This window comes from Phacochoerus africanus, chromosome 2 (assembly GCF_016906955.1).
Source record: "Phacochoerus africanus isolate WHEZ1 chromosome 2, ROS_Pafr_v1, whole genome shotgun sequence".
NCBI lineage: Eukaryota > Metazoa > Chordata > Mammalia > Artiodactyla > Suidae > Phacochoerus > Phacochoerus africanus.
In genome coordinates this window covers 175,567,042-175,592,107 of record NC_062545.1, presented here as the reverse complement: position 1 = coordinate 175,592,107, position 25,066 = coordinate 175,567,042, and positions in this window count along the sequence as shown.

The window sequence follows — 25,066 nt, the reverse complement described above, 5'->3', positions numbered from 1 at the left end:
GTCTATTTTTCGTTCTTTTACATGTAACTCTACAGTTTTCCCAGAACCTCATTTTGAAAAACTGACTTTTCTCCATTGTATATTCTTGCCTTCTTTGTTGTAGATTAATTAACTATAAGTATATGAGTTCATTTCTGGGCTACCTATCCTGGTCCATTGATCTACTTGTCTGTTTTTGTGCAATTAGCACATTGTTTTAGTGACTGTTTCTTTGCAGTATAGTCTGAAATCAGAGAGCCTGATTCCTCCTACTCTGTTTTTCTTTTTCAAGATTGCTTTGGCATATTTGGGGACTTCTGTGCTTCCATACAACCTTTTTTTTAATTTTTTCCCAATTCTGTGAAAAATGACATTGCTAATTTGATAGAGGTATCTTTGTATCTATAGATTGAGTAGTGTAGTCATTTAACAAAATTGATTCTTCCAACCAAGAACATGGTATATCTTTCCATCTGTTTGTGTCATCTTCAATTTCTTTCATCATTATCTTATAGTTTTCACAATACAGATCTTTTGCCTCCATAGGTAGTACTTATTCCTAGGTATTTTCTTCTTTTTGATGCAATGATTAATGAGATTGTTTCCTTAATTCCTCTTTCTAATAAATTGTCTTTATAGAAGTACAACACACTTCTGTGTATTAATTTTGTCTCCTATGTCTTTACAGATTTCATTGATGATCTCTAATAGTTTTCTGGTAGCATCTTTAGGATTTTCTATGTATAATAGTATCATGTCATGTGCAAACAGTGACATGATTACTTCCTTTCCGAGTTGAATTCCTTTTATTTCTTTTTTCTTATCTGATTTTTGTGACTATGACTTCCAATACTATGTTTCATAAAAGTGGCAAGAGGTAAGGCACCCTTATTTGTTCCTGATCTTAGAGGAAATATGCTCAGCTTTTCACCACTGAGTATGATGTTAGCTGTGGGTTTGCTGTAAATGACCTTTATGAAATTGAGGTATGTTCCCTTTATGCCCATTTTATGAAGACCTTTTATCATAAATGAAACTTAAACTTTATCAAAATCTTCTTTGGCCCCTATAGAGATGATTATATGGATAAGAAAATATATTCTGCTTTCTAGTGGAATGCTGTACTCATCAGTTAAATCCATCTGATCTAATATATTATTTAAGGCCTATATTTCCTTTATTCAGATTGTATTTTTTTGTTTTCATTTTCTTCTTCTTCTTTTTTTTTTTTGTCTTTTTGCCTTTTCTAGGAGGTTCCCAGGCTAGGGGTCAAATCGGAGCTGTAGCAACCGGCCTACACCAGAGCCACAGCAATTCAGGATCCGAGCCATGTCTGTGACCTACACCACAGCTCATGGCAACGCCAGATCCTTAACCCACTGAGCAAGGCCAGGGATCTAACCTGCAACCCCATGGTTCCTAGTCAGATCTGTTAACCACTGCACCACAGTGGGAACTCCTGTTTTCATTTTTTAAATCTATTTTAGATACCAGAATCTTGATAATAAACTGATTGAATTAGGACAGACTGGTTCAGATGCTTTCCTTTCAAAATATATATAGTGGTTCTTTAAATTAAGGATTCATTAAATAATAAAAATAATTAACTTCAATTTTATCTTAAATTTCTAAAGTGTTTTGTCTTATAGCATATGCTCTATTTCAGATCCTGTTGATAGATCCTCCAGATTAAGTACTAATGCACATCTTTTTAAAATTTATTTAGAGGTAGTGGCTAATCTTAGACTTATTATTGCCATGTCTTGTGTACCAACAATGGGGAAATCTCTTCTTTTATCATTTTGTACTTATTATTGGCCTGACCTTTTGTGTTTATCTGAATTTGAGTATACTCTTTTCCCTTTCTTTTTTCTTTTTTTCTTTTTTTTGTCTTTTTGTCATTTCTTAGGCCGCTCCCACAGCATATGGAGGTTCCCAGGCTAGGGGTCTAATCGGAGCTGTAGCTGCCAGCCTACGCCAGAGCCACAGCAATGCAGGATCCGAGCTGCATCTGCGACCTACACCACAGCTCACAGCAACGCTGGATCATTAACCCACTGAGCAAGGGCAGGGATCGAACCCACAACCTCATGGTTCCTAGTCGGGTTCGTTAACCACTGAGCCACGACGGGAACTCCTCTTTTCCCTTTCTTGACCTCAGTTAGTTCAATATACATTGCAATCTTCTCCATAGTATTGTGTATTTTTATTACTTTCTATTATATTTTTAACCATGTAAGAATATACAGTAGTATTTTTTCAAGGGAAGTGGATAAGAAAAGAAACATTAGTAGTGTGAAACATATTATCTAAAATATTCTAGTGTTGAATTTGCATACAAAATTTGTGAAGGAAATATTTATTCTCTTAATATCATTAGGTAGAAACATATAAACCCATTTACCTAAAAGAAATGGTTTAGAAATTTAAGTCAAGGGTCTTATTTTTAATCAGTTATTCTACACAGAATTAAGCCACTCTTCTATTTAACAGTCATTGTGATAAGTGGTAGGAATAAAGATAAATTTGTTATTGTACATAAATCCAAAAGCCTCACAGACTAGAGGAAGAGGAGCAAACATTCTTATGGTGCCTTGCCTGGTCCTCACACTTTCTTGTAATTAAAAAATCAATACCAATAGCAAACTGTGTGGAATTGTTTTTCTTTTCATTTCATTTATGAGGAAGTGTCTAAAAATACTAGCTTCTAGGAGTTCCCACTGTGTTTAAGAACCTGACATAGTGTCTGAGGATGAGGGTTCAATCCCTGGCCTAACTCAGTGGGTTAAAAATCTGTTGTTGCCACAAGCTGTGCTGTAGATCACAGATGTAGCTCAGATCTGGTGTTGCCATGGCTGTGAATTTGACCCCTAGCCCATGAACTTCCATATGCTGCAAGTGCAGCTGTTTTAAAAAAAAAAAAGTAATCCACATATTTAGTAAAAGACTCAGTAACGACTTGAATTTCCTTCCTCTGACTCATAATTCTTTCATTTTTCCTCTAAGTGAACAAACAACCATATTGGAGGTCTTTTCCTATCCTCAGAGAGTTTGGTCTATACTGTTATTTTTTCTTACTGTTTTTGTTGATATTTTGTTTTGTTTTGTTTCTTTATGTATTACTCTTGTCTACTGGCTACAGTGGCAAAAAAATGTACAGGATATACCCTAAGCTTGTCCATAAGAAAAAGATGCCTGGTGTCCAGTCATTTCTTTTTGTCTGACTTTAAAATGATACCCTAAGTAGAAAATATAGCATTTAGGGTGGAACTGTGAATAATTTTTTTTAAATCTTCAAGTCCTTTAAATTATGTGAAATTGACTAAAGAACACTTTAACACTGGACTGCTTCTAAACAGTCACATTATTACTAATGTCAGATTGCAGGAACTGATGAAATCAAAAGAAGAAAAGGCTTAAATTCATAAATACTAAATCCTAGTCCAGAGGTGACTCAGGTTTCTTAACATTAATGAGAGTTAATAGTTAGAGGGGCCATTTGAAAGACTTATTTGAAGAAATATTTTTGAGAGAACTATTATCTCACATGTAAGTAACTTAAGAAAAAAAGGTTAATTTAAAATGATTGCCCCAGGAGAAATGTGATTTATACAAGAATTATTAAAACACAGTTTTTTTGCACATTAGCCAGTTTTCCTTAGCATGTATGCTAAATTTGATTTGTTTCATTTATTAGAAACAAATGTTTGCCTCTGACACTTTCTTCTTTCATTCTATGCATTTAATAGAACCAGTTATCTTATATTTCTTTTTTTATATGAGAGAAATCTTTTTCATCCTGCTGATCTCAAGAAGGGCCATCTATTGTTAGACTTATTTATATGTTAAACACATCATTTTATTTGATAGTCTAGTAACCTGCTTAGAGAAGTTAAATGGCTGATGTAAATCTCAGTTTTCATGTTACTCCTTTGATGAAAACTTCCCTAATTTTCCCAGGTAAAATATCTTGCCAACGGCTCTATTTTCCTACCCTGTTTACATTTTTCTAGATGGCAGCCTATCACATTGGATTGTATCTAGTGTTTTATTTATATTCTTTTATACAATTAACTCTTAAGTGAGAGTTTGTACATTATTTATTCTGCATTGAAGGCTTCCTCTGCTTATTATTTTTAAAGGATATGACCAGCATTCACAATCTCCACTTAATTATTGTTGCATAACAAATTACTCTAAAGCATAGTAGATTAAAACAAATAAAATAATTATCTCATCATAGTTTTCTTTGAATAAGTAATTCAGGATTTGTGTAGCTGAATGCGTATGTTCTGGGTCTCTAAGAATGTTGTAGTCAGCAGATCAGATATAATCATCAGAAGTTTCTGAGTTGGCACATTTACATGCCAGTCAATAGGAAACATCAAGTTTTGTTATATGGCTCTGCCAGTAGGCTGCAAGAGTATCCTTATAACATGGAAGCTGGCTTTCCTCAAAGTGAGTGATCTAAAAGGAAGAGCAATGAGGAAGTCACAGTGACTTTTATTACCTAGTGTCAGAACACAATCTTACTTTCATTAGAAGTCAGTCATTTAGTCCAACTCGCACATGTAAAGGAGGTAGAGTGGGATGGATTTGGCTCTAAATTTGTAAGGAATTTTTAGTTAGGGTTTTCCAAAGAAACGGTACCAATAGGATATGTGTAGGTGTCTATCTGTCTGTCTGTCTATCTATCTATCTTTCCATCGATGGAGAGAGAGACACACACAGACAGAGACACAGAGATAGAGAGGTTGATTTTTATTGTCAGAATTGATTCATAATTATAGAGGCTCAAAATTCCATGATCTGCTGTCTTCGAGCTGAAAAATAAGGAGGCTGGTAGTATAATTCAGTACAAGGTCCCTTGAAGGCCCAAGAACTGGGTGTGCCAATATCCAAGGGCAGAAAATGGATGTCCCATGTCCCGGCTCAAGCTGAGGACAAATTCATCCTCCACATTTTGTTCTGTTCAGCCTCTCATCAAAGGGGATGATGTGCATAAGTAAGTCTACAGGTTTAAATGCTAATGTCCTCCAGAAACATCTTTACCAGCATACCAGAAATGCTTTACCAGCTTTCTGGTATCCCTTAATCCAATCAAGTTTACACATAAAATTAGCTATCACAGGAATGTCAAAGAACAAGTGGACAGATTTTATTTATTTATTTATTTATTGTCTTTTTGCCTTTTCTAGGGCCACTCCCACGGAATATGGAGGTTCCCAGCCTAGGGGTCTAATCAGAGCTGTAGCCGCTGGCCTGCACCAGAACCCCAGCAACACGGGAGATGAGCCAAGTTTGCAACCTACACCGCAGCTCACAGCAATGCCGGATCCTTAACCCAATGAGCAAGGCCAGCGATCAAACCGGCAACCTCAAGGTTCCTAGTTGGATTCGTTAACTACTGAGCCACGACGGGAACTCCAGTGGACAGATTTTAAACTACCACACCCACCAACCTCCTATTATAGATAAAATCTTTCTTTCCATAGATCATTTCAGGGCCTTCAGCTGTGTGTTTGTAACTCGTCTTCTTTATAGGTATAATAAGTTAAGCAAGTACAAATGCATGGATATCTTTTATTTACACTTAAGTTTAAAAGTGTGTTTGAATCTTTCATTTCACTGAGCCTGTTTCTCTTTTTTTGTGATCTGTAACTGTTGTTATGTGAAGGATTTTATGATTAAGGAAAATTTTATGATTAAGGAAAATTTTATCAAGGAATTAAATGAAATAATGCACATAAAATGCTAAATACTATGACTGCTACATGTAAGAAATTAATAGAAAATGTTAAGATCACTGGTATTATTGTCATCATTATGGTCATAAGCAGACATGAAGTGCTTCCACCATGTGTTTTCCTTTGCTGAGATCCTGCCTGAGTTGTATTTTGACTGATCACAAAGTCAAAAGGAACATCCAGTATCATGTACAACCCCAGTTTCCTTGCACATTGAATGAATGAAAAATGAAAAATAAGAGAACGCCACGTGGAAGTATTTAAATTTTGCCAGTTAACTTATCCCACTGGAAAATGGGTCCTTTATCTTTAAGTTTTCATGTTTTTCTTGCTACAGATCTGAACATTCCCTTTTGGTAAATAGGAACAAGGGGAAGGTGCACACCCCATAAAGATTAGAAGTTTTGCAGGATAGTTAACATAGTGCCTGATACTGTAAAATCTCAAGTAAAATGTGTTGGCTTTATTCAGATAAGAATGAATATATTTAGGAATATCATAAAGCCCCATATTAACACATAGTATTTTCTCCTTTTACTTGAATAAATGGTCACAAATATGTTTTTACCTCAACACATTCTTTGACGTCTGAATAAAAAAAGAAAACATGGATTTCAGGGTTAAAAGTTCCCTGAATTTATTAAGTGGGCAGTCAGATTGTTTATATCCTGAATAGTTGCTTTAGTCTAAGTTCTCAGAATAATCACTAATTCTGTTCAATTTTGCCAGTTTAGAGCTATTTCTAAGATACAGTAAAAAATACAGATGAAGTTTATTGCCATTATTTTCCTACTCTTACTATAAATTAAAATATGTGGAAAATTCTGTTTTTTTTCCAAAGGAAAATTATCCCCATTTATTCTCATTTCCAAAAATAGCCTGGACACAGTTTTTAAAACTTCTTTCTTAGAATCCTATATTATCAACTAATGAATGGTTAACGCATGTGATATACCCTCAAGGTGTAGCAACACTCAACCCAAGGAGCCAAGGTTATTTCCATTTCCCTTCTCTTCCTTTTCAACTGACTTGACATAGTTGGTGACATTTGTAACATTAGTGTCAGCCTTTTCACTTAGCTATTTTATTCAGATTTTACATGAAGAAATGGTGAAATCACAGCAAAAGTGGTACCTGAAATTATATCTCTCTTTCCAGATGTTTCTCCAATTTGCATCAGTAAAATATCACATGTTTCTCTAAGAATGACAGTGTAGATATGGGTATTACTGCATGAACAGGTTAAAATTTAAATTAGGCAGAGAATGGGCAAAATTGCAAAGAAACTCAGAAAATGACATTTTCCAGCCAATTACAGAAAATAAATTTTTATTTTTATTATATACATTTTCAGGAACTCAAGGTTTTAATTCAGAGTGGAGATTTGACACTGGTCCAGGTTTGTTTCTTGCAAGATAATTACATAAGAAAGAAAAGGGGACTGATAAAAATGCATTTATTTGAAAATTAAGTATGAATTTTCATGGGAAAAGCTAGGTTTATTGTAACCCACTCTTCACTCTCTGCCCCATCTGAATTTCAGTCCACTTCCCTAACCTACCATGTCAAAGCAAGAGAAGTAGACATTCAAAATCCATGTGCCAATATCTACAAAAAAAAAAAATTTTTTTATAGAAATTTCAGAAAGTTCTAGGTAATTCTCCAAGATCCAAACTTAAAACTTTGGTTTCTCTTTAGACTCATAACTGTGGGTTCCTAGTAAAAATCTGTTCAAGAATTTTTCCTGAGTACATTTTTTTCCCATTCATTTCACATCATGGCATTCATAAGCCTATTGAGCTTTGATTTCTAAAGAACCCTGTTTTTAGGATAGTAGAATGAGAGGAAAAAGCAAAGGTTTGGCCATTTTTCAATTTTTGAATGAATTTTCTCAATTGACTTTCTTTTAAACTGCTTGATTGTCAAGTCTATATTTGTTGTAATTCATGAATTCTGGTTATAAATAGTAGTTGAAATAACCATTACAACTAAAAAAGAGAATGAACCTGAGAAAATAAGGTAAAGAAAACAAGTACATTTTAAGAAGACGAAGGATCATCAAAAACAAACAGCATAGTTGAAGAATATCGTGCACATTTGAAGGATGTATTTGGAAGTATTAAACTAGACATTAGTCACATAAAGAGATGAAATGAGGTAGAGAGAAAAAATATGCATCAGAATTGTGCCTAGACCTATCCTAGGATGAGTTATTGTTTTATTAATATTGTGTATAGGTTCTGTGATTATAATTCCATCTGACTGAATCATTATTTAAATAAATTTATGTTGATTTGTTTTTCAAAGACACAATACAATAAAGTAGATTTATTATGAATGCAGCTATTTGGAGACATTGACTTAGAAAGTTTTTAGTATATTTAAAACTTTGCATCAAAAATAAGTTAGAAACTTGTTATATTACAAAACCAGTCAGGTAGCTACATACTTGGAGTGAATATTTTGATATTATTAAGAATTCCCACAGGCCAGATAGTTGATAGATATAAAATTACACAGTGGTAAATTATCTGGGAAAGAAATCTCTGACAAACTTCAAAATATCTGATTTGATGAGTAATGCAAAATAAATAACTTTAATTTGTATAAATGTGGTACACGCAAATTTTACTGCTTCTTCAGGTCTCCTCATTGGGAAAGCTATTGTAAATTTGCTGTGGTTTAAAACATATTAATAAATTCTAACTCCATTACTTTCTTTCCATTTGTTTATTAAATCTTTAAATAACAAAATAATTTATTGAATTTCAAACCATTAATATGTTCCTATGAAAACAATTTCCCCCCTTTATGTTAACATTTAGGATATAGAAAACCAAAAGTAGTTTCTCTCTCAACCTAACAAGAAAAATCAAACAGCATCCAAACTAATAATTCTTCTTAAAAGCATCAGAAAGTTAAGTTTGCAGTGTAACCAACTGGGCTGAAATTCAAGAAAAGAAAGATGCCACCAGAGATGTGAGTTTCAAACATTAGATAATCAAGGACACCTCACAGCATTAATAAAAAGATTTCAACTAAGATTTTTAAGTAATTGCTAATATAATGTGAGTTAATATGATAGTATAGAATCTCTAGGCATTTCAGAAACAAGGCAAATATGTTCCCACTTGCAGGTCTTTCCCACAGATGTCATTACAGGCATTTTAGAAGGATTATGGGCAAAGAAAGTGTTAGGACTGGATAGTAGAACAGACATCAAGATAGAAACAAGAAAAATTCTTGCCCAGAACTTGACATCCTAGGGAAAAAGATTTAATCCCCTGATAAAAGGGCAGGAAACTGAGATCCCAGTGACAGCTAAAGAGCCATGCAACTGGAGAACAGAGAAAAACAAAACAAACAAAACCCACTGTATCTGGGAAATGACAGGAAAATGTACTGGGCCCAGGCAATGGGACAGCTAATGCTAGGGAAGGAGTAGGATCATTGATAGAGTCCCACAACCAATCCAGGAATATAGGCAATACTTACATCAGTACAGGAGACAAGGCATTCTCATATCCCAATCACAAACTAGAAAATGTGAGTATGTTAGTTTATAGAGCTGCTATATCAAAATTGTCATAGACCGAGTGGCTTAAAAAGCAGAAATGTGTTTTCTTACTGTTCTGGAGGCTGCAAGTCTAACATCAAGGTGTCGGTAGCTCTATTCTTGGCTTAGATGGATGCTTTTTTGCTTTGTTCAGACACGGTCTTTCTTCTGTTTGTGCAAAATTCTGGTGTCTCATACCCAAATTTTCTCTTCTTATAAGGTCATATGTCATATTGGATTAGGGCCTACCTTGAGGGGCTCCTTTGAATTTAATCACTTCTTCAAAGGCCCTGTCTCCAACAAGGTCATATTGTGAAGCACTGAAGGTTAAGGCTTCAACATGAATTTTGGGGGCTACACACATTTTAGCCATATCATTGAGGAACAACTAAAGTAGCAATCTACCATTGCTGGAGAGGCAAGAGGCTAGAGAGAGACCTTCTGTGAGTCTCAGGCACATAGAAAAAGTCCGAAGCTGAAATTGAACAGGAACATTGAGATAATTAATCCAGGAATATAGCCCCACACTAAGCAAAAGGTAACACTAGAGAAATTTGAAGCCAAAGTTAAGTGCATGGAAGAGAATCATGTACACAGCTACCCAAATCCAAAGAACCTCTTAACTCATCCCCTAAGATTCACATACACTATAATTCTAACAGAGAAAAGACATGCCCATTTTCTAGTATAAATATAATTTACCTTAGTCTTTCCTACACAAGTTTTACAAAACCAAAGAACACCTAACCAAAAGCACAAGGACATAAGCACATATACAGAAACATGTACACATATAAACACTGCAAAAAGAAAAAATAATCAAAAGCTCTAGAATTGGAAATGACCCAGATGTTGCAAATCTCAGAAAGAGAATGTAAAGTAACTATAATTAATAAGTTAAGAGCTTTATTGTCTGTAATGGATAACATGAATGATCACTTGAAGATTTCAGTGGAAATATGGAGACTATAAGAAAGATTCAAATGGAAATGCTAGAAATAAAAACAAATAACAAAGATAATGTATTTTATAAAGTTATCAGTTAATTCAACACAACTGAGGAAAGAATATGTGAACTTGCTACATGTCAAAATAAATTACTGAAATAAAATTGTGAAGTGATAAAGACATGAACAAACAAAACAATCAGCTATGAGCTGTTAAAAAAAAATAAATGGAGACCAACTCTGAAAATTCACTGGACAGTTTAGTCTTACATGCAAAGCTTAATTTCGATAATTTTGTAGGACTAATTTGACCCTGGGTCATTTCTCATTTCTGTTTCTGGAATCCGTAAGTGAAATTTAAAGTGTTTCCCAACAATTGGCATGACCACTAACCAACTCCTTATCATTTAAGAAAATTATAACATTATAACCAACTATTGAGAAGAATAAACTGTCATTGCTTTCTCACTATTTTAGGCTTTAAAACAAGAGTCTAAAACCCATTCCATATTTTGGTTTGAAATATTCCCAGTTCATGAACTGTCTTTTTGATGTGTATAAAGTACTCTTTTGCAATACTACTCTGGTTTTTCATTGACAAAACTTTAGGCAGAGGTATGAGATAATATCAGATCATTTGACAGCTGTGTAATTGAAATCTCAGAATAAGAATAAAGAATAACTAATCAAGAAAAATTCAAAATTATTTTGAGACTGTAAGACATGTTCAACATCAAAAATTGATTAAAATGCACCATATTAAAACACTAAAAATTCATATGTTAATGTTTAATAGACTTATAAAGCATTTGACAGTGTTCAATAACTTCTGGATTTCTTTTTAAGCTGAAATTTAGGGAGTTCCCGTCATGGCTCAGCAGTTAATGAAACTGACTAGCATCCATGAGGACGCAGGTTCAATACCTAGCCTCTATCAGTGGTTTGAGGATCTGGCATTGCCATGAGCTGTGGTGTAGGTCACAAACCTGGCTTGGATCCTGCATTGATGTGGCTCTGGTGTAGGCCAGGGGCTCTAGCTACGATTGGACCCATAGCCTGGCAATCTCCATATGCCAGGGGTGCAGCCCTAAAAAGAAAAAAAGCCAAAAAAAAAAGGGAAAAAAATTTAGGGGAGTTCCCTTCATGGCTAGGCAGAAACAAATCTGACTAGGCAGTCCCTGGCCTTGATCAATGGGTTTGCTGTGAGCTGTGGTATAGGTCACAGACAGCTCAGTTCTGGCATTCTGTGGCTCTAGCATAGGCTGGCAGCTACAGCTCCATTCGACCCCTAGACTGGGAACCTCCATATGCTGTGAGCACGACCCTAAAAAAGAAAAAAAAAAAAAAAAAGAAGAAAAAAAGAGAAATTTAGGAATATAAAGGGAATACTTCATCCTGATAATGGTCATTTATAACAATAATCTATAATTACAAGCATTTATTGGTGGAAAATAATAAAAATTATAAACTACATTTATCAAAATTAAAAAATTCTTTCTGCAAAAGAAGCTGTTAAGAAAGTAAAAGCAAAAGTCATAGACTAGGATCTATTAACCCCAAACTCCCCATCTATCCCACTCCCCCACTCCCCACCTCTGCCTTGTCAACCACAAGTCTCTTCTCTATGTGCACAATTTTATGTTTGTTCTGTGGAAAGATTCATTTGTGACATATTTTAAATTCCACAGAATAGTGATATAATGGTATCTGGCTTTCTCTTTCTGACTTAACGTCACTTGGTATGCGAATCTCTAGTCACATCCATGTTCCTGCAAATGGCATTATTTTGTTTCTTTTTATGGTTAAATAGTATTCCATTGTATATATGTACTGCAACTTTTTAAGCCATTCATATGTTGATGGACATTTAGTTTGTTTCCATATCTTGGCAGTAGTGAATACTGCTGCCATGAGCAGAGGGGTGTATATATCTTTTTGAATGAAAGTTTTTTCTGGATATCCAGGAGTCAGATTGCTGGATCATACGGTACTTCTATATTTAGTCTCCTGAGGTACTTTGATGCTTCTTTCCATAGTGGTTGTATAATTTACATCTCCGCCAACATTGTAGGAGAGTTCCCTTTTCTCCACACCCTCTCTAGCATTTGTTATTTGTAGACTTATTAATGATATTCATTCTGACCAGTGTGACATGGTATCTCATTGTAGTTTTGATTTCCATTTCTCTAATAATCAGGGATGTTGAGCATTTTTTCATGTGCCTGTTGACCATATGTATGTCTTCATTGGAGAATTGTCTTTTTAGATCTTTTCAAATGGACTGTTTATTTTTTGCTCTTGAGTTGTATGAGTTGTTTGTATATTTTGGAGATTAAGTCCTTGTTGGTTGCATCCTTTGAAAAGATTTTCTCCCATTCTTTAGCCTGTCTTTTTGCTTGTTTGTTTGTGGTTTCCTTTGCTGTATAAAAACCTAATCCAGACAATTATGGTCAATTAATCTTTGACAAAGGAGGCAAGAATATAAAATGGGAAAAAGGCAATCTCTTTAGCCAGTGGTGCTGGCAAAACTGGAGAGCTGCACATAGCTGCATTTTTTTAATGGTTTTCTTTGCTGTGCAAAACCTTATAAGTTTGATTAGCTCCCATTGGTTTGTTTTTATTTTTATTGTTGTGGGAGACCGACGTAAGAAAATGTTTATACAGTTGATGTCATAGAATGTTTTGCCTATGTTCTCTTCTAGGAGTTTTATCTTAATGTTTAAGTCTTAAAGCCATTTTGAGTTTATTTTTGTGCATGGTGTAAGTGTTTGCTCTAGTATCATTGATTTACATGTAGTTGTCCAGTTTTTCTGGACTACTTGCTTTTTTCCCCCATTTTATAGTCTGGCCTCCTTTGTCAAAAATTAATTGACCACAGTTGTCTGGGTTTATTTCCGTGATCTCTATTCAGTTCCCTTGGTCTTTATGTCTGTTTTTGTACTAGTATCACACTGTCTGGACTATTGTGGCTTTGTAATATTGTCTGAAGTCTGGGAGAGTTATACCTCCTGGTTGGTTTTTGATTTGTTTTATATTTTTCTTTTTTTTTTCCCCTCAGGATAACTTTGGAAATTCTGTGTCCTTTATGGTTCTATATAAATTTTTGGATCGTTCATTCTAGTTCTGTGAAAAATATCATGGGTAATTTAATAGGGATTGCATAAAATCTGCAGATTGCTTTGGGTAGTATGGCCATATTAATAATATTAATTCTTCTTGTCCAGGAGCATGGAATATCTTCCCATTTCTTTGAATCCTCTTTACTTTCCTTGATTAATATTTTATAATTCTCAGCATATAAGTCTTTCACCTCTTTGGTCAGGTTTATTCATAGCTATTTAATTTTGGGGAGTGCAATTTTAAATGGTAGTATATTTTTACAGTCCTTTTAAATATTTCATTGTTAGTATACAAAAACACAACTTATTTCTGAATGTTAATCTTATATCCTGCTACTTTTTTAATTCATTGATCACTTTGAGTAGTTTTTGTGTGGAGTCCTTAGGATTTTCTATGTATAGTATGATGCTATCTGCGTTGAGTGACAATTTTACCTCTTCTCTTCCAGTTTAGATACCTTTTATTTCTTTTGTTTGTATGATTGCTGTGGCTACGACTTCCAATACTGTGTTGAATAAAAGTGGTGAGCATGGGCATCCTTGTCTTGTCCCAGATATCACTGGGAAGGCTTTCATCTTTTTCTTTGTTGAGTATTATACTGGGTGTGTCATTAATGGCTTTTGATATGTTAAGATATTTTCCTTCTTTATTCAATTTTGAAAGAGTTTTTATCATGAATGGATGTTGGATTTTGTCAAATGCTTTTTCTGAATCTATTGAGGTAATCATATGGATTTTGATTTTTCTTAATGTGCTATATGATTTTGATTGATTTGTGTGTGTTGAGCTATCCTTATGTACTTGAAATGAATCCTACTTGGTTGTGGTGTGTGATCTTTTTTATGTGATGTTGCATTCAGTTGGCTAAACTTTTTTTGAGAATGCTTGCTTCTGTTTTCATCAAAGATATTGGCCTATGATTTTCCTTTTTTGGTAGTATCTTTGTCTGGTTTTGGTATTAGGTCCTGTTGTATAGCACAGGGGACTATATCTAATCTCTTCTGATGGTGCATGGTAGAAGAAGTAATGAGGAAGCAATGTTTGTGTATATGTGTGTATGTATGTATGTGTATATATATATATATATATATATATATATATATATATATATATAACTGTGTCACTATGCTGTAAAGAAGAAATTGCTAGGACATTGTAAATCAACTATAATAAATATATATATAAATAAAAAGACAATCAACTAAAAAAAAAAGACACAGACTAGGAGAAAATACTTAAAAAAAATACCTGTTTTAAAACAAGAGGTCGGCATATAAGTCTGACCTTTTATAACTGGTGAAACTGATGGGAGTTTAAATATTTACACTGATATGAATTTGTATGCTTACGTATAAAAATATGTAATTTTACAAGGACCGGTAGAGTTATAGATACCAGAAACCGAACGTCTTTTCACATCTTAAGTTACAACTCCCTCCACTTAAGATCTGTGAGCCCATTTTGACCATTAATATTTCTTTTTTGTTGTTTGTTTTTTGTTTACTCAGTGAATTTTATTACATTTATAGTTATACAACAATCATGACAACCCAATTTTATAGCATTTCCATCCCAAACCCCCAACCCATCCCCCCATGCCCTGACCTATCTCCTTTGGAAACCATAAGTTTTTTAAAGTCTGTGAGTCAGTATCTGTTCTGCAAAGAAGTTCACTGTGTACATTTTTTTGGAGTGGGGGTGGTGTGTGCCAATGGCAAATGGAAGTTCCCAGGCCAGGAATCAAGTCAGAGCTATAGCTGCTGGCCTATGCCACAGCCACAGCAATGTGGGATCTGAGCCACATTTGTGTCCAACACCACAGCCTATGGCAATGCTGAGTCCTTAACCCACAGCAAGGCTAGGGATCGAACCTGTGTCCTCATGGATGCTAGTCAGATTCATTTCCACTGAGCCATGATGGGAAATCCTACTGTGTCATTTTTTTAGATTCCACATGTAAGTGATAGCATATGATTTCGGTGTTTCACTATCTGGCTGACTTCACTTCACATGATAATTTCTAGGTCCATTCATGTTGCTAAAAATGCCAGTATTTCATTCCTTTTAATGGCTGAGTAATATTCCATTGTGTATATGTACCACATCTTCCTTATCCACTGCTCTGACAAAGGACATTTAGGTTGTTTCCATTTCTTGGGTATTGTATATAGTGCTGCAATGAACATTGCAGGCCATGTATCTTTTTCAGTCATGGTTTTCTCAGAATGGATGCCCAGGGGTGGGATTGCTGGATTAAATGGGAGTTCTATGTTTAGTTTTCTGAGGAATCTCCATACTGTTTTCCACAGTGGTTGTACCAATTACATTCCCACCAACAGTGTAATAGGGTCATCTTTTCTCCACACCCACTCCACCATTTATTATTTGTAGACTTTTTGATGATAGCAATTCTGGCCAGTGTAAGGTGGTACCTCGTAGTTGTTTTGATTTGCATTTCTGTAATCATGAGTGATATTGAACACCTTTTCATGTATTTTTTGGCCATCCATATGTCTTCTTTGAATTATCTGTTTAGATCTTCTGCCCATTTTTTTGATTTTTTTTTTTTTTTGGTATTGAGCTGCAGAGGTGTTTATAAATTTTGGAGATTGATCCCTTAGTCACTTCATTTGCAAATATTTTCTCCCACTCCATGGGTTGTCTTTTCATTTTGTTTAGGGTTTCCTTTGCTGTACAGAAACTTTTAAGTTTGATTAGGTACCATTTGTTTATATTTGTTTTTATTGCCATTACTCTTTAAGGTAGATCTGAGAAGATGTTGCTATGGTATATGTCAGAGAGTATTTGTGTTTTTTGCAGTTTTTTTCTTGTTGTTAATTTCCAGTCATATAGTGTTGTTGTCAGAAAAGATGCTTGATATGATTTCAATTTTCTAAGTTACTGAGGCTTCATTTGTGGCACAGAATGGGATCAATCATAGAGAATGTTCCATGTGTACTTGAGAAGGTGGCATATTTTGCTGCTTTTGGATAGAATGTACTATAAATACCTATTAAGTCCATCTGGTCTAATGCTTCAATTAGGCCCTGTGTTTCCTTTTGATTTTCTGTCTGGATAATCTTTCCATTGCTGTAGGTGGGGTGTTAAAGTCCCCCCAACTATTGTGTTATTGTCAGTTTCTCCTTTTACAGTTGTTAGCAGTTTCCTTATAAATTGAGGTGATCCTATGTTGGGTGCATGTATATTTAAATTTGTTATGTCTTCTTCTTGGATTGATCCTTTGATCATTATGTAATGTTCTTCTTTGTTTCTTACAATATTCTTTATTTTACAGTCTATTTTGTCTGATATGAATATCGTTACTCCACCTTTCTGTTGATTCTGGTTTGCATGGAATATTTGTTTCCATCCTCTCACTTTCAATTTGTATGTGTTCCTGGAAGTGGAATGGGTCTCTGGAAGACAGAGTATATAGAGATCTTGTTTTTGTATCCATTCAGTCAGTCTATCAATTGTAGATTTTTGGTTTTGCAGTTACCCTGAAGTTTTGATATATATATATATACACACACACACAAGAGATAGTTTTAAGTTGTTGGTCTCTTAATTGCAGGTGCATCTCCAGTTCTTGCAATTGTACCCTCCTCTTCTCATGTTTTCTCATTTTGGTAGCATATTTGTGTATGGATTATTTCCTACCTTTACTGTATATATGCATTTATGGGTGAGCCTTGTTCTATGTGGTATTTTTGTTTCTATTTGTGGCCTTTTCTTTTCTGCCTAGAGAAGTTCCTTTAGTATTTGTTGTAAAGCTGGCCTAGTGTTGCTGAATTCTCTTAGATTTTGCTTATCTTTAAACTTTTGATTTCTCCTTCAAATCTGAGTGAGCACCTTGCTGGGTAAAGTAAACTTGGTTGGAAGTTTTTTCCTTTCGTCATGTCAAATATATCATGCCACTCTCTTCTGGCAGAGTTTCTGCTGAAAAATCTGCTGCTAACCTTATTGGGGTTCCCTTATATGTTATTTGTTTCTTTTCCCTAGCTGTTTTTTATATTTTCTCTTTGTCTTTAATTTTGGTCAGTTTGATTAATGTGTGTCTCGGGGTGTTCCTCCTTGGTTTTATTTTATATGGTTCTCGTAGTGCTTCCTGGATTTGAGTGAGTGGTTCCTTTCCCATGTTAGGGACATTTTTGGCTATTATCTCTTCAAATTCTTTTTCTGTCCTTTTCTCTCTCTCTTCTCCTTCTGGCATAATGTGGAAGTTGGTGCATTTAACATTGTCCCAGAGTTCTTAGAGACTGTCTTCATTTCTTTTTTATCTTTTTTCTCTTTTCTGTTTTGAATCCGTGATTTCCACTAGTCTGTCCTCCACCTCAGTCATTCTTCTGCCTCCTGTATTCTGCTTTTGGTTGCTTCTAATGAAGTTTTATAACAGTGATTGTATTTTGTGTTTCTACTTGCTTAAGTTTTAAATCTTGTGTTTCTTTCCTCAGTATTTGCTATAAATGATCAATCTTTGCTCCAGTTTATTTCCAATGTTTTGCATCATCTTCATCATCAACCGTCTAAAGTCTTTTTCCTGGAAGCTGCTAATTTCCAGATCACTTAGCTGTTTTTCTGGAGTTTTTTCTTTCTCCCTTATCTGAGTTATATTTCTCTGCCTTTTCATTTTTATGAGTTTTTGGTGTGGTGTCCTTTTTGCAGACAATAGAGTTGTAGCCTCTCTTACTTATGATGTCTTCTGCCCTTGTGGCTGAAGTTGGTAAGAGGACTTGCTGTAGGCTTCTTGATGGGAGAAATGGGAGAGACTTGATGGGAGGGCCTGTCCACTGGTATGTGGGGATGATTCCTATCCCTATGGTGGAAGGAGCTTTGTTTCTGGGTGAAATTAGAGGTGACTCTGTGCTGTTTACTGATGGGTGAGGCTCTGAAACTACCTGGATTATCATTTTGCCTGGGGCTTCTCTGATGAATGGGGCCAGATTTTTCCAAAATGGCCACCTCTAGAGGAATACACACTGGTGAATATTCCCGACACTTTTGCCTCCAGTGTCCTCCCCCCACAATGACCCACAGTCACCACCTGTTTTCCCAGGAAATCCCCCAAGAACTGCAGTCAGGTCCAACCCAGATTAATGTGGAGACTTTGCTTTTCCCTAGGACCCAATGCACATGAAAGCCTGCATGTGCATTTCAGGAATGGGGTCTCCATTTCCCCCAGTTCCATGGAGCTCCTGCACACAAGCTCCACTGCCCTTCAATGCCATATCCTCTGGTGGCTCTTTCTCCCAATGCCAAATCCCCAGGGCTGGAGACCTGATGTGAGTCTCAGAACTCTCTCTCCTATAGGTCAGTCTCTGTGATATAGTTACTTTCCAGTCTATGGGCTGCCCACCCAGTGGGTATGGGGTTGCTTATATCCCATAATTACCCCTCCAACCATCCTGATATGGCCTCCTCTTTGTCTTCTGGAGTTGGAATTCTTTTTGAAAGTTTCCATTCCATTTGGTTGAAGGTTGTTCAGCAATTGGTTGTAATTTTGTTGTTTTCCTGAGAGAAGATGAGCTCAAGTCCTTCTATTCTGCTGTCTTAATCCCTTCTCTCACACAACACTTTAAAAAAGATTGGTAAATGGCCACCCAATTCTCGGCCTTCTTGATCTGCTTGGACTCCTTTTACATCTCCATGACTGGCCAGGTCAGCTGCTGAACCTCGTCCTGGGCCCAATGTGCCATCTGTTTCTCTCAGCCACTTTGCACTATCCCCCTGGAGTCCTGCTGCAAACCTCAACTCTGGCTGCTACTTCCCTAGTATTTCTAAATATGAGCAATTCTAGAAACCTAGAAGTAGGATCTCAAGCCAAAAAAAAAAAGAGAGTGGGAGAGGATGAAGTGATGCATTAAATCTAAGTTATAATGTTTGATAAACTATTTTTAAGATAATAAGAATTATCTTAATTACACAGTAAACTCAAATATATGCTATTATCATTCTTTGCTTTAGGACCTAAATTTGTAGGACATGAACCTTCATCTCCTATCTTCCAATAATTCTGTGTTCTCAAGTAGTTGCTATACAGAAGAAAGTGACATATATATGTGTATATATATGTAGAAAACTTTGTGATTTCTGTCTTCTCTTGAATTATCATTCTCTGTTATATCTCATATTTGTTTATTTTCCTGTATGTTAGCATCTACCCATTTAGGAGAAGCCTACCCATATCCTGATAAGACTGGTCATAGATGTTAGGTATATGGAATTCAGGTTTAATAATGACATAGCATGTGGAGCTGTATCATCATTATAGAAGGTTATTTATAATTTAAAATTATTTTTTTTCTTTTCTTAACAGTCCTTACATTCATATGCATTTCCAGTTTTAGCTTTATTTCTTTCATTTTTCTTTCTTTTTCTCCCCCCTTTCTCTTCTTTCACCACATTTCTGCTTATTGGCCTTTTCTTTTCTTTACTTTCTTAGCAGATGATGGCTTTCACTACCTCTTTTTCCTATTCTTTAAATACCCAAATTACACAAATTCATATTTAGCTCTGTACCCGTTTTTCCCTCTGCTTGAGTCTTGTTAATTTCATGGCTCATTCTGTCATAGCATTTTGGTCATTACTAAGACCAGTTTTTTATTTAGCAGTTCATCCTCACCATCATTTTAAATTGCACCTATCCATTTCAATTGCTATATTTTCCCCATTATACTTATTACCTAACATATATGTATTTTATTCATGTTGGCTATTGTCTCTAATTCCCTTATGCTAAATTATAAGTTCTAAGTAGGTATTGAGTTCTGCATTTGATTAGATGCTTTTCTACTCTGAACTAATTGAGGGCAGAAATGGAATATTGTTGGTGACAATCAAAAATTTTGTATTTTGATAGTTCCTATCGTGGCTCAGTGGTTAACAAATCTGATGAGGGACGATGAGGTTGTGGGTTTGATCCCTGGCCTTCCTCAGTGGGTTAAGGATCTGGCGTTGCCATGAGCTGTGGTGTAGATTGCAGATGCAGCTCGGATCCCAGGTTGCTGTGGCTGTGCTGTAGGGTGGCAGCTGTAGCTCTGATTAGACCCCTAGCCTGGGAACCTCCATGTGCCATGGGTGTGGTGCTAGAAAAAACAAAAAGACAAAAAAAATTGTGTTTTAAGTGTAACAAATGTCCATTACTTATTTTTCCCCGTATTAACACTCTAAAACAAAGCTTAGTGTTGGAGAATAATAAACATGAAATGGTTTAAATGTCTACATCTTCAGTAGATTTAGGATCTAGTGGAAGTGGTTCTTTATTGTTTTTATGTGTTTGAATCTTCCTCAATTTGTGGATGTGATGGTGTAAGGCCACTGCTGTATTATAAAATCGTGAAAGTGTAAAGATTCAGAAATGAATGGGAACAGCAAATATGTAATCCATACATGAGAGAAAAACTGAGTAATCAAACCAAAGACTAGCCAAAAATATCAAAAGTATAACCTGCTGAAATACTGGAATACCATTCTCTTCACTTAAAAATGTGCCTTGCACATTATAGGTACTAATAATGTGTTTGTTGCATTTACAAATATATTAGTTTACATCTAGAGATAGGAGGACTAATTGTAAATAAGAATCAGTGCAGTTTGGAGAATATATCTTTGGAACAGATTTAGATTAAGACTCATAGTTATTCTCATGATATATAATGCATAGAAACAAAGACAAAATTAGTATTGTTTATGTTTGAATGACTTAGTCAAAATGATTTTTTAAGAGTTCCTGTCATGGCTTAGTGGTTAAAAAACCCAACTGGTATCCATGAGGATGCAGGTTCAATCTCTGTCCCCGCTTAGTGGGTTAAGATTCCAGCATATCTGTGAGCTCTGGTGTAGGTCACCAACACATCTCAGGTCCCGTGTTGCTGTGGCTGTTGTGTAGGCTGGCAGCTACACCTCTGATTCAGCCCCTAGCCTAGGAACTTCCATATGCCATGGGTGCAGCCCTAAAAAGAAAAAAAGACAAAAAATTTTTTTTTAGAATCATTAAGATCTCCTGGACTGTTTACATTCCTAATGTTTGGTATTGATAATGTTTTAAAGGAATTTGAAAGGAAGCAGAAAACATGTTAAATGTTTATATATTGATATAATCTTATATAGTCTTTTGAATAAACAATGCATATAAACTGCATAATTTAGTCTATAATTATTCAGAATTTCCCCATTAAAATTTCCTTAATTTCTCACTGTAGTTCTTAGAAAAAGTGAACAGACAGTAATTTATTGCTTTAAGAATGTATTTAATTTAGTATGACTTACAGGTTAGGTGTTTTTCCCTAAATTGTCTTCCTAATTCTCATTACATAATCTGGCAAATGGGGCTGAAATGATGGTCAGTTTGGTCTTGGTTCAGTGAAACACAATAGCAAGATTTAAGTAAGTTTTTAACAATTTTTTCTATAATTGAACTGGATTGTTTTATTTAGAAAACTGCATATTATTTGCAGTACCTTTTATTTCTAGGAATGTTCTTAAACAAATACCATATGATTTCACATATCTGGAATCTAATGCATGGAACAAATGAACCTTTCCACAGAACAGAAACCCATGGATTTGGAGAAGAGACTTGTGATTAACAAGTAGGAGGCGGAGGGGGTGGGATGGACTAGGAATCTGATTTTAATAGATGAAAACTATTGCCTTTGGAATGGATAAGCAATGAGATCCTGCTGTATTGCACTGGGAACTGTATCTAGTCACTTGTGTTGGAGCATGGCAGAGGATAATGTGAGTAAAATAATGTATATATATGTGTATGTGTGACTGGGTCAATTTGCTATAGGGTAGAAAATTGACAACACTAAAAAAAACTATAATGGACAGAATAAATATCATTAAACTAATTCACATAAATAATTTCTGAATGCTTATAATCTACTAGGTGGTTCCCATTCAAAATGGTTGGGAGTAGATTAGTTTATAAGACACAGTTTATCCTCTCATGGTACCCATAGCTTTCAGGGGAAGAGATCAATTATTCAATGTATGAAATAACTGATTAAAAATAATATTTGTCAAACATTGAACTATATTTGACTTGTCATTCCTTATCCACAGTGAATTACTCTCATTTAAAGACTTTTGAATGCCATATTAATTCTTTGAGAAAAAAATCCGGAATAGAAACTAAAAGCAATAGAGGAGTAACCTCTGACTAAATTAATAGACTTAACCTTTATAATTTATTTTCCAGCTATTGTGGCATTATTGATAAAAAAAATTATATATATTTAGAGTATACACATGATTATATGTATATACTTATAATCATAAACACACTGTGAAATGATTACTACAGTCAAGATAATTAATTAACCTATTCATCACTCCTTATAGGTACCTTTGTTTAGTCAAAAGAAAAATTAAGATCTACTCTTTTAATGAATTTCAAGTATACCAAACAGTATTATTAACCACAGCACTGTCAGATAATTAGATCATTCATCTTATACCTAAAAGTTTATATCCCTTGACAAACATCTCTTCATTCCCCCATTCCATAGCACATTGCAACTGCCAATCTGTTCTCTGCTTCTAGAAGATCAACTTTTTTACATTCATTATGTAAGTGAGATCATACAGTATTAATTTTTTTCTTTAAAGATTCAAGTTTGGGAATGGAGTGGGGAGGCATACCTTAGAGGTGTGAGTTCAGTTCCAGACCACTGAAATAAAGTGAATATTCCAATAAAGGGAGTCACATAAATTTTGGGGTTTCCCAGTGCATATGAAAGTTACATTTACACCATACTGTAGTCTATTAACATTATGTCTAAAAAATGTACATACCTTAATTAAATTATGCTTTTGGAAAAATGGTACTGATGACTTGCTACATGCAGGGCTGCCACAAATCTTAATTTGATAAACAAACAGATGAAAAACAAACAAAAAAACCCATATCTATGAAGTGCAGTAAATCAAAGTGCAGTGCAGCGAGGTATACCTGTGTTCCCATAAATCATTTAGTATTCATTTAAAAATAGCATGCAAAAGATAGAGTTAAAATAACTCCATATAAGTCTCTATGTATTTTATGTATATATATATATATATATATATATATATATATATATATATATGTGTGTGTGTGTGTGTGTGTGTGTGTGTGTGTGTGTGTGTGTATTATATATGTTATACATATACATATACACACAGCTGACAGGGAGGATTTGTAATTTAAGCGCAAATGCAATCTGCTGTAAGGATTCCTTCCTGCTCAGGAGAGGTCATTCTTTGTTTTATTATGGCCTACATCATCTGGGATACTGGTTCCAAGCCACTTCTGACCTACATCACAGCTTACAGCAACACCAGAAGCTTAACCCACTGAGCAAGGCAAGAGATGGTACCCGTGTCCTCATGGATACTAGTTGGGTTCTTTACCACTGAGCAACAACATTAATGTAATCAAATAGTATTATGAACAGTGGTGCAATGAATCTTGGGGTGCATGTATCTTTTCAAATCACAGTTTTCTCTGGATATATGCCCAGGATTGGGATTGCTGGGTCATATAATAATTCCATATTTAGTTTTTATAAGAAACCTCCACACTGTTCTCCATAGTGTTTGTAGCAATTTGATACCTACAATGTAGCATTTCCTTTTCTCCACCCCCTCTCCACCATTTATTTATGTTCAAATGAACATCACACTGGCACAGATTGTAATGTTGTTGTAAGAGTCAGATAAATAATTGCATTTGAAAAGGTAATGTCTGTGTGTGCTATACATTTAAGGACTCAATAAACATGAGATAATATTCCTGACAATAAATATACTGTTATTTGAGAATTCAGAATGTACCATAAAACATAGAATTTGTGAGAACAGATGCATATGATTTATCCCAATCTTGGGGGAAAGGCTCAGTGTCTGTGATTCACCATTAAGTATGATATAAATTTATTCTAGATGCATTTTTTATCAGGCTGAGTGATTTGCCTTCTATTCATATTGCTGGGAAATTTTGTCGTGAATAAATGTATTTTACAGGTTGTTTTTCTGTCTCAACTGAAATGATCATGTGATTTTTCTTCCTCCTTTAAGCACTGATTTATTTCTGGTTCACAATGTGTTCACATCAACCTTGTAATTTTTTCTTTGACTAACATGTTATTTAGAAGTATGCTGCTATTAAATTTCACCTTTCAGATACTATTGTAATTACCAAATTCCAATTCAATACTTTTTCTTGAAAATCATATTTTGTATATTTTCAATATTTATAAATTTACTGAGTCTTGTTTTATGGATCATCATAAGGCCTATTTTTGTGTATGTTCCATATACTTTTTAAAATCATAAGTATTATTTTAGATTATTTTATTCTGAAAGTATTCTGAGTACTTTATAAATATCAAAGCTTAAGTTTGTGATAGTATGAATTTACCATCTATCAATTCCATATAACGGAATGTTGAAATTTACAACTCTTAGTTGTAGATTTTTCTATCTCTTCTTTTTTTTTGTTTTTGTTTTTGTCATTTGTCTTTTTAGGGCTGCACCCCTACATATGGAGGTTCCCATGCTAAGGGATATGCCAGAGCCACAGCAACACCAGATCCGAGCCACATCTGTGACCCACACCACAGCTCACCACAACGCCGGATCCTTAACCCACTAGGTGAGGCCAGGGTTTGAACCTGCAACCTTATGATTCCTAGTCAGATTTGTTTCCACTGCACCAAGACATTAACTCC